The 16,732-nt window shown below is 36.2% G+C and overlaps 1 long non-coding RNA gene across 1 annotated transcript in view; it reads right to left on the reverse strand.

The window, feature by feature from the left end:
- Positions 1–6,543: 6,543 nt before the first annotated feature.
- The window catches only part of LOC307168421, an 81,758-nt gene continuing 71,569 nt past the window's right edge, over positions 6,544–16,732 (reverse strand). The window contains exon 6 of the long non-coding RNA XR_013822933.1: positions 6,544–6,689. This is a non-coding gene — a long non-coding RNA (uncharacterized lncRNA). The remainder of the gene's footprint in view (positions 6,690–16,732) is intronic.

Genomic DNA, 16,732 nt, shown 5'->3' on the forward strand with positions numbered 1-16,732 from the left:
GGGAACTGAACCGTGTAGCCGACGAGCTCTCACGGTTTCAGCCACTCCCGGGGGAATGGAGACTCCATCTCCAGTTGGTTCAGCTGATTTGGGAACAGTTCGGCGACATACAGGTAGATCTGTTTGCCTCCCACGACTCTTCCCATTGCAGCCTGTTTTACTCCCTGACCGAGGGCACGCTTGGCATGGATGCACTGGCGCACAGCTGGCCGCGGGGCTTCCCCAAAGTATGTGTTTCCCCCAGTGAGCCTTCTCGCACAGACACTGTGCAAGATCAGGGAGGACGAGGAGCAGGTCATTTTGGTTGCGCCTTTCAATTGATTGGCTGTGAACATCTGACCAAACTCATTAGTTTGTTATTTCAAAGGTCTTTATGAGTATGAATGTAGAGAATCCTCATGTTACACTATATTCTAAGGCTGTGTACAGACATGCAGTCTGCTTCATATGACCTTCTCTTGCACATAAAGATTTATTGCCGTACCACTCCATATCAACAGCTGCATTTCAAAGCTGCGTCTTAAAAACATGTCTACTGCTGATAGACCTATTTTACACTCAAGGTAAGATACAAAAATGTATGTAAACGTGTCAAAACATGCATTAATCTCCTTTACAAATTGGCTCTCCTTTACAAAATTCTGTCTCTTATCCAAAACCTTGATGAAAAGATAATAGTAGGTCTCAACATAGGTGGTTCGTTTCAAGTAGGCTATGTGACATTATTTATAGCCGAGCATCAGTTCTTCATTAATTTAATTATATAAACAGCATGTGTTTTGCGGGGGGATTTGTATGCACATATTGGGCTGGGTAAAATGAACACAGCTGGCTTGTGAACTGGAATTCCCTTACAGGTTGGATGGCCAACAAACACAGCATGGGTGTGAGAAATAAATAATAATACATTGACGATACTGACTTTTTATGATCAATATGATATTTTAGTTTTGTTTTTGTTAAAGTGCCCCTATTATGCTATTTTAAAGGTTCCTAATTTTGTTTTGAGGTTTGAAGTGTACAGTATGTCCATCAATAAATTTATGTGTATATTTCTAATTTATTGCGGTGCACATTAACTGTATTAACTGTATCAATAACAGTGCATTCATTAGCCGAACACTAATGTGAATGACTGATGTAACATTAAAGTTTGCAAAACAAATCTTGCTCCATCCTTTATCTTTACGCAAAGTACTAAGAACGACAGACAATCTGCATTAATAGACACAGTTTTAGGTCATAGTGGCTCACAGCTGACTTGCAGAACTATTTCAGTAAGACAGTAATAACATGAGTTAACCGGTTAGCTAGTTAGCCGGAAACTTACACAATATAAAACACAAAATGACTCTCGGTAGAAAATATATTATATACAACATACAGGTTGTGATTCTGAGGAGCAAGCTGGTCCAAATAAACTGGGTACTGACCCATCTTTCCACAGCAAGTGTTTTGTGAATCCCGCATTGAACTTCAATTAAATTATGTGTTTGAAGGCGGGATTGTTTGCGGGTGGACAGCGTACAACAGGCGTGCATTATGCAAATGCCTTATAGTGACGTAGAACCATAAAGCAGTGGGATTCGAACTACAGACAACTCGTTTAGGCGGTTCAGAGTCGATTCTTTCTTTTGGGAGACAATAACTTGATTTATCAAGCACTTTTGACTTTACAACTTTGCAGAACGTTTACATTAACAAACTGTTATACACACTGCATGAAAGGGAATGTTCGAAAAACCGTGATGGGGCACTTTAACTTTTAATAATAATAATAATAATAATAGTCTATTGTATTTATTCAAAGTTGCGGTCTGTTTTTTTTACTTCTTTGATTTGTGTTATGTTTACATATTTTTTAGTAATTATCTGTACTTTTGTTGTGAATTCAATGTACACATTCATTATTATGTGTCTTTCCTGGAAATCAAACTCATGTCCTTGGTGTTGCTAGCAGCAGAGCTTAATAAATCACTGGATTCAGACATATTCCTTAAATGGTTTGCATGTAGTATAGGACAGTCATGTTGGGAAATGGATTGTCATTTGAGAGACCATCAGAGCGTCCCATAAAATCCAGTGGATTATTAAGCCATTTTATGGCATTTATGAGCACATTTCCACATTGGACTGTTGCATCAGAAGGTCGTCTTTTAATAGAGAAATATTTATGTTTTTTCCCTACATTAGTTCCTACATGCTGTTTTATGAATAAACGACAATGTGTTGTGTCAAGAATCTCATTCATTTTTGATTAAAAAGTCATCAGCTGCATTTTCACTCTGTTTCAAAAACAGACAGAAACCACTGCAGGCCTCATTTGCATTGCCATTTTTAAGGCAAATTATATTTTAATGACTTAATTATGTTTAGTAACAAGAGTAATGCAATTCTGTATTCAGTCGGTGACTAACCCCAATCTGTTGGCATACAAAAGTGGCACTTTTATCCTTGTAAGCACTGCATTTTTGTTTAGAGTTGATGTGTGTTGATTTATTGTTTAATTGTCATTTACACAGTGCTTGTGGGTGTTTGCATGAGTGAATGTAAGTGTTACTGTGGACATGTGTATGTGAGAGGAGGTGAAAGGGAGAGTGAGAGAAGGAGTGGGTGAATGTGTGTATTTGCATGTGCATGACGTGTTCACATATAAAATCTAGTGTAACCGAGACAATCGTTGTCTTTAATGTCACTGGGAGAAATGGTTAATCAAGCCCCTTGATTTCTGTTACAGAAGCATAAATGTTCCACTTGCCTTATCACAGAACTGCTGCAGTCTGTTCAAATAGCATGCAGTCGCTCTAAGTCTGTCATCTAATGGCCTCAACTGTGTAAAATGCAACACAGGGAAGGTAAATTTCAAATGGCAGGCATGAAGAGCAGGGAAAAGAAGTAGATGATGCCGATTTGGTTTGTATAATCTACGCATTGCTCTCAAAATGGCGTTGAGTGTATCACTTGTGGTGTGACAAAATTTATTTTTGCTGAGTGAGAGGCCAAATCTGTCCAAATTAACTTTGAGGTCCATTAGAATACTGCATTTAGATGAAAATCTTGAGAAAAATAGGGACGTAATTATAATTGCCTTAAAAAGTTGCCTTATTTATGCCATAAACATAGTTTTGTTGGAGTGAATTCACATACTTATATTATTTTTCTGACTTGAATAAAAACAGTTCATTTAGATGTTAAAATCTTTTTAGTGACACTCTTACAAAACTCTAAAGAAATCGCACATTCATTCTTGTAGTTCGAAGATGAAGAACCACTGAATGAGGTTAAAATGTGTCCATATTCCAACTTTGAACTGGTCAGTCTGGTCTGTGTGCTGGTTTTAGAGGGGTTTTGGGCACAGTCAGCTAGGCTGGGAGACCATCTTATAGCAAAGACCAGCTTGGAATGTTTTTACATGTAGCGGAAGTATGATACTGCTTCCACACAGTATTTCTATATAAACAAGAAACTCATATCAACATGTTAACTTTTCTGTGTGCTATACAAAACCAGAAAGACCAGAACTGCAACATATTTCTCTATTCAACTTTTGCATTTCGACTTTCACTCCAACGCCATTCATTCTGATGCTAGAGATCCTTTAAAGATTAAATAAATGTTCACCGGTAAACATTACTTTATCCCATTAGGTCTGTCTCCATGGCTCATTTCCATCATCATTCCTGTGGTACTACTGCATTAATTCTGGTGGAATGTGCTGTCATTATCTGCATTTGAAGAATGAACTAAGAACCCAAATATGCTGCCAATGAATGGAGGAATTGTGAGTATTTTAATGGATGTCAAAGCTCGTGGAGTCCAAGTATGAGACGGAGGTTAGGGAAAGGTAATGGGGGCCAAGGACACTTTAGCTCATACTGAACACATAATCTTATATATGTCCTTGGGATATTGAGCATTTTGTCATTGTATTAAAAAGTAAATTAATTTTTATACTTTACACACTTGATATTCCTCCAGTGTTTTCAGTTCACCTTACAACATGTGTGATTGAATACAGACCAAGTTTAATGAAATGGCATGCTTCGGTATAGTCCCAGAACCAGGCTGGTTCAGCAGACTCCTGTATTTCTTAGTGTTGTAGCTGAGAAGACAGGAGTTTCCTACTTATCTCCGTATTTCACTCTCTCTTTTTTTCGCAGTCTCCCTTTTTTCCGCAGTCTGAGCTAGAGAGGCTTAATAATATCCCAGAGGCACGGATGAAACGCTCTCTCTCCACAGTGTCTGTTTACCAAAGAGAGTGTTTGAAGTTGAGCTCAAGATGTCTTCATTTCTCCACCAGAGGAATGTTCCAACAGGGAAGATTCGTTATTTAAATGGGGGGTTACGACGAGGAGAAATGATGAGGGAAAGAAAGAAAATTAGCCAGTGTTTCCTAGATGTGCTATAAATATCGCTCAACCAGAGGTTTTCGTGGTTGGAAGCATCCTTGTTTATATATATTAGAGAAAGCGTGTTTAGGAACTAGCTTCTCGTGGCATGATGGTTTAGCATTAGTGTCGTATCAGTCTGAGTCTCCCACAGCTGCATTAGTCTGGCCATCATCATCCATTCATCGCACATTTCACTCTCTCAGGACCTCCGTTCAAACATCTCCTTCATTTTAAATCTGAATACAAAGGTCAAATGTCAGATTTGCTCAACTTTTTGATAAAGTGACATTGCAAAGTGTCAGAACTGAAAAGTAATAAGTATGCATGAAATGTGAGGTGAACACATTTCTAAAAAAATTTAATTAGCACACTTGCAGTTCATTTCAATTAGGGTGACTATCAAAAGTTACATTTATACAACAATTTTCATAATCAAGTAAAAAACAGTACAGTGCATACATGAACCATCCGAATGAACCACTAGAATGAATCAGACTTTCAAAGTCTACATATGAGTGAGAACCATTTAGGGTGAACTGATTTACTAGAATGAATTGGACTTTGAATGCTGCATGTGTGAGAGAGAACCGTTTAGAATGAACTGATTCACTAAAATGAATTGGACTTTCAAGTGCTATAATGTGAGAGAGAACAGTTTGATGAACTGAATCACTAGAAAAAATGTAAACGTTTTAAAACTAAGTCCACTACACAGAGAGGACTGTCTGAATGAACTAACTGTGTAGAATAAATGAATCGTATTTTCCAGCTCTGCGTTTGAGAGATAGAGCTGTTTAGATGAGCGTGTTTGGTCACGCTACATGGCTATTTGTTGGAAAAGTAGCTTGTTACCCATTTAAACTCTGATTTGAAAATAACTCACACTACTGAAAATGTAGTTAAGTTAGCAACATTAGTTAATTCTGTCTGGTTCTGCCTTTATGCTTGAGATTGACAGATGGCTAAGCCTCAATGAACTTTAAACAGAGATAAAGTTTCTTGTTTTCAATTGTCTACTGTTCACTAATTTTCTTATTATTTTTTCTAACATTAAAATAGAATATGATTTGAAAATGTTTAAACTGATACTATTTTAGCACATTATATATTATTTTTCTTTGGTTTTGAATGCACAGTAAAAAAAGGAGGTCTAAACTCCCTAATGAAATATTAAGTAAAATAATTCTACCTTTCACAACATTGACAAACAATCCGATCCACTGCACAAGACCATTCCCATTATTAAGGACCACAGTGAGAACCATTATACCTATATTTTGTCCAGAAAACATGTACAACCTTTTACAAAAATACACATCCCACTCAGGATAAGCTGTAGCATAATGATTTTGTTATTTGTGTTGCCTATGCATTCAGCATAGAGGAAGAGAGAGAACAACTGAGACCAAGCCATCGAGCGCCACAGTATCGGCCTTCTGTCCTGCGGCTGAACAGCTACTTATCAGGTCACATAAGCCACCCATTGATTCCCATTACTGAATCTTGTTATTGTTGGTTTGTATGGCTCAAGGGAGAGTTTACCGCTTGCCACTTAAATCAGTTGACTTACAGTGTTCCATTTGTGCTCATTAAGGCACGGGTCATTGAAGGGCAATATGCCTTCGTCACAGTTTGAGGAAAATAGATAATTTCACACTCAATTTAAAGCACAATAGAGTGGCATTAATGTTCCTGTAAACATTTACGTTTCTATTACTCAAAAAATATATCACTTGGATTTGGGAGTTTGGGCTTTGTTTGATGTGCATGCCAGTTAATATTACTTTTGGATGAAGGGATACTCTGGCCACACAGTCTAGACCCATTTCCAAAAATGTCTTAATGTCTTAAAAATGTCGTAGAAGAAGCTGTAACATGTAGCAGACCTTGTACTGTTAGCTACAGGTCTAGTTTGTATGCGTGACAGCTTTACATAAGGCAGGTCTATGACATCTTATTTGAAATGTTGCAGGTTTCACTGATACTATATGTGATGTTTCTTCTTCTTCCAAGCAGATTTGAAAGACGGAGCCCAGAAAGATAATGCATTCACCAGAGTCTATTACACTGTACTTCTGACGGTTTGAACATCCCGTGACCTCGCAGTAAAGCGATCTCCGCTTCTGACGGCAGAGATGAGTCTAGATCTGGATGCCGGCTCTGTGCTGTCTGGCCTTGGAGGAGAAAAGAAGGTGGAGGCCGGGGTCATCATCATCATCTGGTGGGCCTTCTGAGAGACACGATCACAGGCCTGGCAGCTCCTCTGACAGTACTGAGAAGCCTCTGATTGAAGATGCTCTGGAAGAGAGCGAGCCAGAGAGGGAGAGGCAGACAGAGAGAGAGAGAGAGAAGGTGGAATATGGTCGGAGGGAATGAAATAAGCAGTCAAACTGTCAAGTGAGTCGTAAAATAGCTCCCACTTTGCCGAAGGACACTGCTCATCCTTTCCTGACAGCTCTCTTTCTCTCCCACCCCTCCCATTCTGTTTTTTTCCCTCTGTCTTTGCTCTCTCTTGTGGTCTTTTAACAATCATCCAAAACCTTATTTATCTTTAAAAAATTAAAAACATATATATATGGAAAAAAAAAAATGACCGCAAGCTTCCATATCCCCTGTATATACAGTGTGTGTGTATATATATATATATATATATATATATACACTGTATATACAGGGGATATGGGAGCTTGCGGTCATATTTTTTTTTTCTCAATATACTGTAGGTTTATTTTTTGAAAGACAGTTTCTATAAAGAAATATACCTTAATGTTTTTTTTTTTTGGAATAATTGGAATGGCCTGACATATTAGTATTATTTCTGAAGGATCATGTGACACTGAAGACTAAAGTAAAGGCTGTTGAAAATTCAGCTTTGCCATCACAGAAATAAATAAAAAATTGTATTAAATAAATGCAGCCTGTATTGATCAATAGCAGGGAATGTTGTAGCACTATATTTGTCACAATAGAACCTGCCAGTTAACAGCCTATTATAGACTTTTTGGCTAAATACAAACATTAAGACAATTTTGAAATCCTTAACATTTCATGAAACACCAAACATTGCTTTGATCAACAAATATAATTAAAAATGGCATTGGTGAAAAATATGCTTAGGCCTGAGAAAACGGTTCAACCTTTCAGTTAAAATCTACAACCCAACAGCTATAGCAAAAATATGATAATATTGACATTTCTGTTTGGAGGGCAGAATTCATAAATTCCTTTTCTTGTTGGATTTTTGACTCCAACCCTTATGGTTATTTGGATACAGCCCCAGTGACAGCTTCCTAGAGTGACAACTAACTTCTGTCTCACCATCATGACCTTTTGACCCAGGAAACTTTCTATGCTGCTTTTCCTCCTCTGGTGCTCCTTCTTCATTTACTTTCCCACACACGGTCTCACTTAAATCCCAGAGCTCTTCTGTTTCTTCTCACTAAAAAATCAGTGTGACGTGTGAAATCCCAACATGATGCAATAATAATATGATGAAACATCCCTGTAAATCTCTTACTTATTATTTCCCTTAATCTACAGCACATTTAAAAACACGCATAATAACATTGTGTTGCTTATATTGGCAATATAAAAGTGATATAAGTATGAACAGATTTGTCTTTGTTTTGTTTTTTTTACTTTTTGTTTTTTTCTTATTAAAATATGATTGAATGTTTTTTTCTGTTATGCAGATATGCAAGTTTTTTTTGTTTGTATATATATATATATATATGTGTGTGTGTGTGTATATATATATATATGTATATGTAAACAATGGTAACGATCAAAAATCAGTTAATTATTAAATCCTGACAACTTAGCATGAGGTTATTTTTTGTTGCCTGTTTTGACATCAAAATATAAACAGACATTTTTATCATCAATTAAAAATATAACTATTAAAACTCATTTTTGGTAACTGAAATAAAATGCAACTAAAGCATTAAAATTATTAAGTAGTAAAATTATTAAAACTAAAACCTAAATTAAATTAAAGCTATTTATTTTAAAAAAAAATTCAATATATATATATTCAGGTTTTAGTTTTAATAATTTTAATGCTTTAATAATTTTACTACTTAAAAGCAAATTAGAAATATGGACTAGAAATGAATGAAATGTGAAATGAAATTTTATTTGTATTTTATTTTATTTCAGATTTATTTCAGTTACCAAAAATGATTTTTAATAGTTATATTTTTAATTGATGATAAGAATGTAGGCAAAAAAAAAAAAAAAAAAAAAAAACCTCATGCTAAATTGTCAGGATTTAATAATGAGCTGATTTTTGATCGTTACCATTGTTTACATGTAAACCGTTAATTTCAAAACCATAACTTAATTCCTATGCCATACATGCTGAAACTCCTTATGCAGTTCTTAAGTAAGGAATAAGTCTTCAATATAAAATAGTGATTCAGCAGAGATGCTTTGCACAATTCAGCAGATACAGCTAAAACAGCCAGAGGGGGGTATAAAGAGTTTCAATTCAGCTGGGTAACTCTCTCTTCAAAACACCTCATGCATCATTACTTATTCAGAGCTCTAGTGATACATCGTGCAAGTCAACAGTGCACAGTGTTGGAGCCCTGTTACCAGCTGATTAGATCTGGAGAACAGTTTGAGCTTTCCTCAAATAGTATGGCCACATAAAGTTTGGGCCACTGGAACCTTTGCCAAAGTGATAGATGTGGGTAAAAGGCAAAGTTCAAAAGAAAACTGATTAAGATCTTACATAAATCATGGATCAAAAATGTATTATTTTTACATGACTGTATTCCCATCGCTTCTCCTTTATCCTTCTGCTCTTTAGTGCAATTGCGTCATTTTTCCATGGAACACAATAAGATAATTTTTCACATTTTCATCTCAGTGACCCATTCTGTTAAGCTTTGAAAATAACAAACACCATAGAAGTGGCCCAACTCCATAGTTCTAAGAAACAGACAAATTTAAGTTGTAAATCTGAAGTAAATTGTACATTCCACATTATCGACCACATTTCGTGAGATCTTTTCAAATTCTCTGAATGAAAAAAGCAAAAGAACAAGCTCTGCAATTGGAGTTTCCATGATCAACCTAGTCATCTCTCCATCATCCTCTGCTGTCCTTCAGCAAACACTTTGCCAAAACCAAGAAAAAAAAATTGGTCAGAGAGAACAGAAAATCACCAATGTCAAAATCATCTCTCAGCATCTCAATTTTGATCCAAAACAGTGAATGTCAATCCATCTTTGGAGATTTATTGACATCGCCGCTCCTTTGTTCTTTTAACAGGATTTTTTCAATACATGCACTCAAAGGCCTATGAAAGCAAGCGGCCTCTGAGACTGAGGTGCCGTGGGATGAGCTGATTGATGGATGTGGGCATGCAGGGGGAATATAAATGCTGGCCTCTGATTCCTGCTTCCCCAGGGAGACACAGGACTTTCCCTTTTATGACCGGGAGCTTGCAGTGATTCTTCTGCTGCCTGGAGAGACTCCTGACTGAGCCTCACAGATTAAGCTGAGGAACAGGACACTAGGCAGATGAGATGTTCTTTGTTATGTGCTAAACCCATGCAGGTGGGTGATGGCTACAATATACACATGTATATAAGTATATTTACAGTAAGGCAATATATAGTTATACTGTATACAGAATGTTGTGTGGTAGTCTATAATTAAAATGAGTTTAAATGGTTGAGTGCAAATCATCTTGTATCAATTTTCTCTCTATTGTCATTTAATACATTTCTATCTATCTATCTATCTATCTATCTATCTATCTATCTATCTATCTATCTATCTATCTATCTATCTATCTATCTATCTGTGTCTGTCTACCTGTGTCTAGATAGATAGATAGATAGATAGATAGTGTCTAGATAGATGGATGGTGAACGTGATTTCACCAAGTACCACATGTTCCTGGATCAACATCTTTGTTGATCCTGGAACAACTTTCCAATCAACCAATCAGATTTGAGGGACAAGTTTACAGTTTATGTCAAGTTTAGGCTTAGAACCAGGGTGAGGTGCTTCAACATCAGTGTTATTCACCTATCATTTCCCTCTGATTTTAGGGAAAAGTTATGGGTAGGGTTAGGTGTAGGGGTAGGGATAGGGTAAGGACTAAATTTTGGGATAGGAATGTTGATCCAGGAACATGTCTAGATAGATAGATAGATAGATAGATAGATGGATGGATGGATGGATGGATGGATGGATGGATGGATGGATGGATGGATGGATGGATGGATGGATGGATGGATGGATGGATGGATGGATGGATGGATGGATGGATGGATGGATGGATGGATGGATGGATAGAGAGATAATTTCTTAAATGTATTAATTCTTGCAAAAAATTGCAAGAAAAACTGTCTTACCTTTGTTACCTTCCATCAATGTTGGATTTTTTTCACTTAGACTGCAGCTCTCCTGATAATGGCAAACTGTCTCTGTTCAGACAGTACAGAGAGCTTCTACAGAGCCACGGGATTATTGTAACTTCACATTTTCCTGGACAATTTAATAAAAGACAGTTTATATCCACCGTCATATTCATGTGACGGGGATTTATTTCTAAAATGAAATACTGTTGATATGTAGAGCAGCTTACTCAAGAGGCTGAAAGAGGGCTTGAAATAGTGGTCTCTCAATGAAAATAAACTGCATAACCATTAAAGTTGCTTCTTACAAGCCCCCTGGGTACGTACGTGTGTTTGTGTAAAGGTACAATATATAAGCGGTCCCAAAGGCTGTCAACAAGCTATATATTCACTCGCTCACTTGCTTGCCATTTGAAGCAGTGATAACACCATACAATGTTAATGTTACAAAACAGTTCAGACTGTAAATTCTGATTAGGAGTCACATTTGAAATCGTAAAATGACTACACTGACCTAAAAAGTATAAAACAGTATAAAGTTAGTATAGTGAAATACAAACTTTATACTACAATGCAGTACAGTATGATATTATTTGAAGTATTATTGCTGTTACCAAAGTTTTATAAAAGTAATAAGCCAAGATGTGTTACTGTGGTTTTAGCCCGTACCATTGTACACGGTAAAAACTGTGTAAAAACACTGTTAAAAGCATCCTTTCATCAATTATTGCTTAATTTACAACAGCCAAATTACACAGTGATTCACCCTGCAGCCGCAGGGAGTGCAAGTGATATGATACCTTCATCATCTCTTTCATTTTTCCCTTTTTTTTTTTCCTTTCCCATTTCAATTTGTTTTTCTGTTTCATTTAGTATCTCTCACTCGGCTCTCTCGTGGAGGTTGGTGCGGGGCTAGTCAATATACTGTCAGAGCTCCATTTAGCGGTGACGGGGATGGGGAGGCCCAGAGATGTGCCTGGCTGACAGAGATGGATGCTACGGGCCGCCACCGCCTGCAAGGACAAAGGGACACACAGGCAGGCAGGCCAGCACAAGAAGGGGAAGTTGCTGCAGTCCTGCATTACTGCTCTTTGCAATAGCCATCATCATCTGCAGGGAGTTGAATTGCAGTAATGGGGGGCGGGGAAGGGGAAGTGTGCCGAAGAAGAGGGACTCGTTTTTCTGACACCTCTAGTTCTGTCAGCTCCGCACGCATTATTCACTGCTGTAGGGTGAGAACAGGGCAGTCAATTACACTGATATCACCCCGCAGCGAGAGAGATGCACTTGTCAAACAACGCAGTGCTGAACTGACAGCGCATTTGAGTGACTCAATGATCAATACACATAGATATGAAGCTGCCAATAAATATGCAGCCATTGCCTTTGAGGAATTCGATACAAGGTTCATTAAGTGTATTCTAATGTAATTCAATGGTGGAAAAATGACAGTGATGTTAGTGCTTTCATAATCTAAAGACAAATGTTGTTGACAAATCATGAAAATAACAGTAAAAGGAGCAGATCTGCATAATAATTGAAAGCAAGAGCCTTTTACTCTATGTATTTATCAGAAGTTGATGAATATATAAAAGCATATATATATATACATATTTTGGGTAATCTGGTTGTAATCAGCTGATCTTTCTTTGTATTACACCCGGAATAGTATTTTTTATATTTAAAGTTTTGCGAATTACTCTTCCGATAACCAATTCGAGGTTTTGCTCATTGTGTGCATTGATCGTGGATAGTGATAGTGCATTGAATCTACTTAGACTGTGTGAAAGATACTTATTTTTGTCTCACATTAGCATTAGATAACCACATTCACACTCATGTCATCCAGAAAAACATGTGAAGAAAATGTGGTGACCAAAAAAAGAACATAAATAAATAAGATGAAAAAGAATCCTCTCCAAGAACTTGCTCACAAATACCAGAACAAAGTTTTTGAGCAGTCACACTTAGGGATGAAGTGTGAAATTTTTGTTGCTCTTACTCAGATGAGGCACCTGGCACTGCGGATGTGTGAAAATGAGTCGATATTGCTCTTTACATGACAGTGAGCTCATGTAGTAGTCAGGACGATTAAGTTATCTTATTACTGTATGTAGGTAGGCATTGGATCCATCCCATCAACGCCTCCTACTGTCGAACAAATAACTCACCGCACTAACACATCACACACAAAGAGCGAGTGAGAAACAGACAGAAAGAGAGAAAGCCAAGGGGTCTAAGCTTATTTCTAACTAAATAATCATTACTACATTGTAAAAAAAAATAAAAAACAACAACATTTAAATTAGGTGACCAGTATATACTTTACAGCATCGGCTAGAACCTTCTGAATTTATTGTGAAAAAGTGCTTTCTCCACTTACAGTAGTTGCTTTGAATAAATGTTTTGCTTTTCTGAATACATTAAAATTTAAAGTAATTACATATTGACAATTTAAAATGTTATATATTCTTAAAGAAGAATTTTTTGTGCAGTTTATGGAAGTGGAATAAACTGTTTTGAACATTTATATACAGTATATATCTATATCTATATCTATATCTATATATATATATATATATATATATATATATATATATATATATATATATATATATATATATATGTATGTATAATTGTATTAGTAGCCTACAATTTTTGTGAAGACTTTCAAAGAAATTAATAAAATGAGATTACATCAAATCAGTCACAAGTGAATTTTAAGTACTCATTTACAATAAGTTATGGTTACTTTTTTTTTTTTTTTTTTCAAGGCAACAGGTTTCCTCAATTTAAGTAAACAGAACTCAGAAAAACTTGTTCGTTTTACATTAAGTAGATTAACATTTTTAAGTAATTGCCATTTGATTCAATTATGTTAGTCCAACTTAAAACAAAAAGTTATCACAACACATTTATTTTGTTTCAATAACCTTTTCTTGCCAAAGTAACTTGGAATTGTCAAGTTTACATAACTTAAGTTTTTCAATTACTTATAATGTTTATTTATTGAATAATTTTAAGGCCACAGGTTGCCTCACTTTTTTAAGTAAAATCAACAGATCACTTTTTGCAGCCTATGAACTAATATCTGTGGATGGAAGTTGTTTAGGTTGCCTCCACTGGGAATAACTCCTCTACATACTCCGATGTTGCTTTTTTTCCGTTATTACTGAGGTTGATTTGGCACAGATTCAAAGGTCAAGATATGCAAGATGTATTGATGGTATTCAAGACATAACACTCGCCTCTGTTGAAGAACCTTTGAGAACCCTCAAGCAGCACTTGACCAGTTGCGTGACCACTAACTCTGTTAAGCCTGCACTGACAACATGTGTTCTTCCTGTGATTGAGAGGTTATATTTCTCCAACCTGTTACCACAGATGCAGGTTATCAGGCAAACTGTACATCCTTGAAGGAAATCACAGCTTACGTGCAGTGTATTTTAACCAAAATCCTCCCTGTACTACTATAAAAGAACAGTCTCATGGCTGACTGTTAGAATGCATGTAGATGTGTGAATTAATTCAGGATTTTGCTGAGCTTGTCAGACATTTAGAGATTCTGCTGTTATGTTATATAATCATATTCAAACAATATAAAAAATATATAAAAATATAAAACAAAAAAGTGTGTGTACATATATTATAAATTAAAGTTTCATAAACACATTTTATTTGTCATTTTTATAGAAGATTATACAAAACATCTAAACAATATATATATACTAAAAAATATAAAAACTGTTTTGTCTATTGTTTTAAGAGTCTTTCCCTGAGAAGGTGTTAAAGCTTCACAAGCTCTCTGTCTGTTCAGGTTGTTTAAATATCTGTTATCTACATTTCCTCCCTATCGGTTTAGGACACAGAGCTTAGATCCTGATACACAGAGGCTGATTCTTTGGAGAATGAGGTCTTTAAGACAGCCAGTCATTCTGTTCTTTGAGTAAACAGAGAAAGGGACTGTTTAACTCACCCTTTATCTAACAAGATATGGACTTCTTTCCAATCCTGTTTAGTCCAGATAAAGCTATGCTTACATTTCTGCTAGCTTAATCATGCTGAAACAAGACAGACTTTCTTTTTTTTGTTCCTTCTTTTTTTTTTTTTTTTTGCCCAACTGATATTTTATGAATTTTTTATTATGTTAAGTTTGTATACATGTCCCAGAGTCTTTTTTGTGTGTTTTTTTTACTATGCCTATAATTTAGTATCATATCGATAAAAGGGTGAATAATGCAGGCTGTGATTTAATCTTTTTTATGTGTGACATTTTGTGGAACAGGACCTGTTAAAGCCTTTGTAAAAAGTAGTCCAAGTGTTGCATTATGTGTTACTGTAGTCACCCACAGGAACTTCTCCACCTACACTAGTGTGATTTGTCACATAGCTTCTGACGATGAACTGGATCGATATCACACACAAACACAAGGTGTTTCAAGCTTTGTGAATGCATTGCATTGAGAGGGGGGCATACATCTTTTAATAATCCCTTGATGAGTCAGTGAATGTATGTACTGCGAGATAGTCAAGAGTCAATTTTTATATATTTAAATTATTTCTTTCTTCCCACCTACAGTGAGTTTGATATTCATTAAGTTTGCTCATGATATGTCCTACTGCAATTTATAAACAAATGCAGAATGTTTATTTTTTTGTAACCCTGTGGAATGTGCAATTTTAGAATCAAGAAAACTGATTGGTTGTCATTAGAATGATATATATATTTTTTTTTTACCTATTATCAAAATAGGATGTTTTCAAAAGTTATGGCCAGTTTCAAGGCCCACCGATATCGTTAGGGCATCCAGCCTTATAGCGACCTATTGAACTCCAGAGATAAAATCGCTGCCAGTGATGCAAGCCATCAATGTACTGATGTAGAAGGGAAAGAGAGAGAGAGGATATGGAGAACAGAAGCAACAGGTGGGCACCAGACCAGTGGATAAAAGGAAGCTTTGTGTGGAAAACAAGATGAACACATGCAAGGAGGCTCCAGGGAAGACGAAGCAGAGTCAGAGAGAATGTCAAAAAGTTTTATAAAGAGGGAAGAATGATTTGAAGGTCTCGACAGAAGCTTTGAAATGAAAGAAAACCCTCAGAGAAGACCAGCTGAGGAAAACACTAAACCTGAATCAATCAGCAACAGGTGCTGTATACACTCAAAATCTCAATTCTATACCATCACTAAGGCCTGTAGAGAAGTTAATTGAGTGATATTCATATTAGTCTTCAGTCCTACTCTGGCTTCTTTGGTTTCAGTGGATGAAGCAATCACAAAAGTGAATCTATATGGTCAGGATTTGTCATGCATTTCAGCTCAGTGTTTTTCTTGTGGGTGTCAGTTGCAGAGTTTGGTGTATTCTTTTGAAAACCTCACAAAAAGCACCAAGCTTTCGAGTAAAGAAGCCCTTGAGCAATGCTTTGGGTGAATACAGAGACCCAAAAGAAATTTGCCATTGCTTGGAAGTCATTGAAGTGTTTCATGATGAGGTACATGCAGGCCCTATCTGCAGGAGGAAAATTTGATAAATAAGGTTGCAAGTTGCCCACATTAATCTTTTATTTTGTACCATGTTTAAAGAATTGATGAAACTATTTTCCCATGAGATCCGTACTGTTTCTCAGAGCAGGGTTTACAGGGTAGAGTAATGAAGTAAAGAAGCAGAACTCACTTATTAAAACAACATTTGAAATAAATCAGTCTGAAAAGAAGAAAAGAAAGAAAAAAAGAAAACAGGATGACATAGCAGGTCTGTGGGGGTCACAGAACATATGGTCCTATTATTCATTCTAAGCAAGATATTCTGCTCTTTTCACATATTACTCAGCCTCGGGAAGGGAGTTTGCCATATAGGCCTATTCATAACATTTTTAGCAGGGATTTTACCATGATCATCATGCAAAAAATGCCACAAGTTTGCATTATTGCATTTCATCTACACTATTTTCTTCTATTTGTATACA

The sequence above is a fragment of the Squalius cephalus genome (assembly GCF_949319135.1).
Source record: "Squalius cephalus genome assembly, chromosome: 12".
NCBI classification, from domain to species: Eukaryota; Metazoa; Chordata; class Actinopteri; order Cypriniformes; family Leuciscidae; genus Squalius; species Squalius cephalus.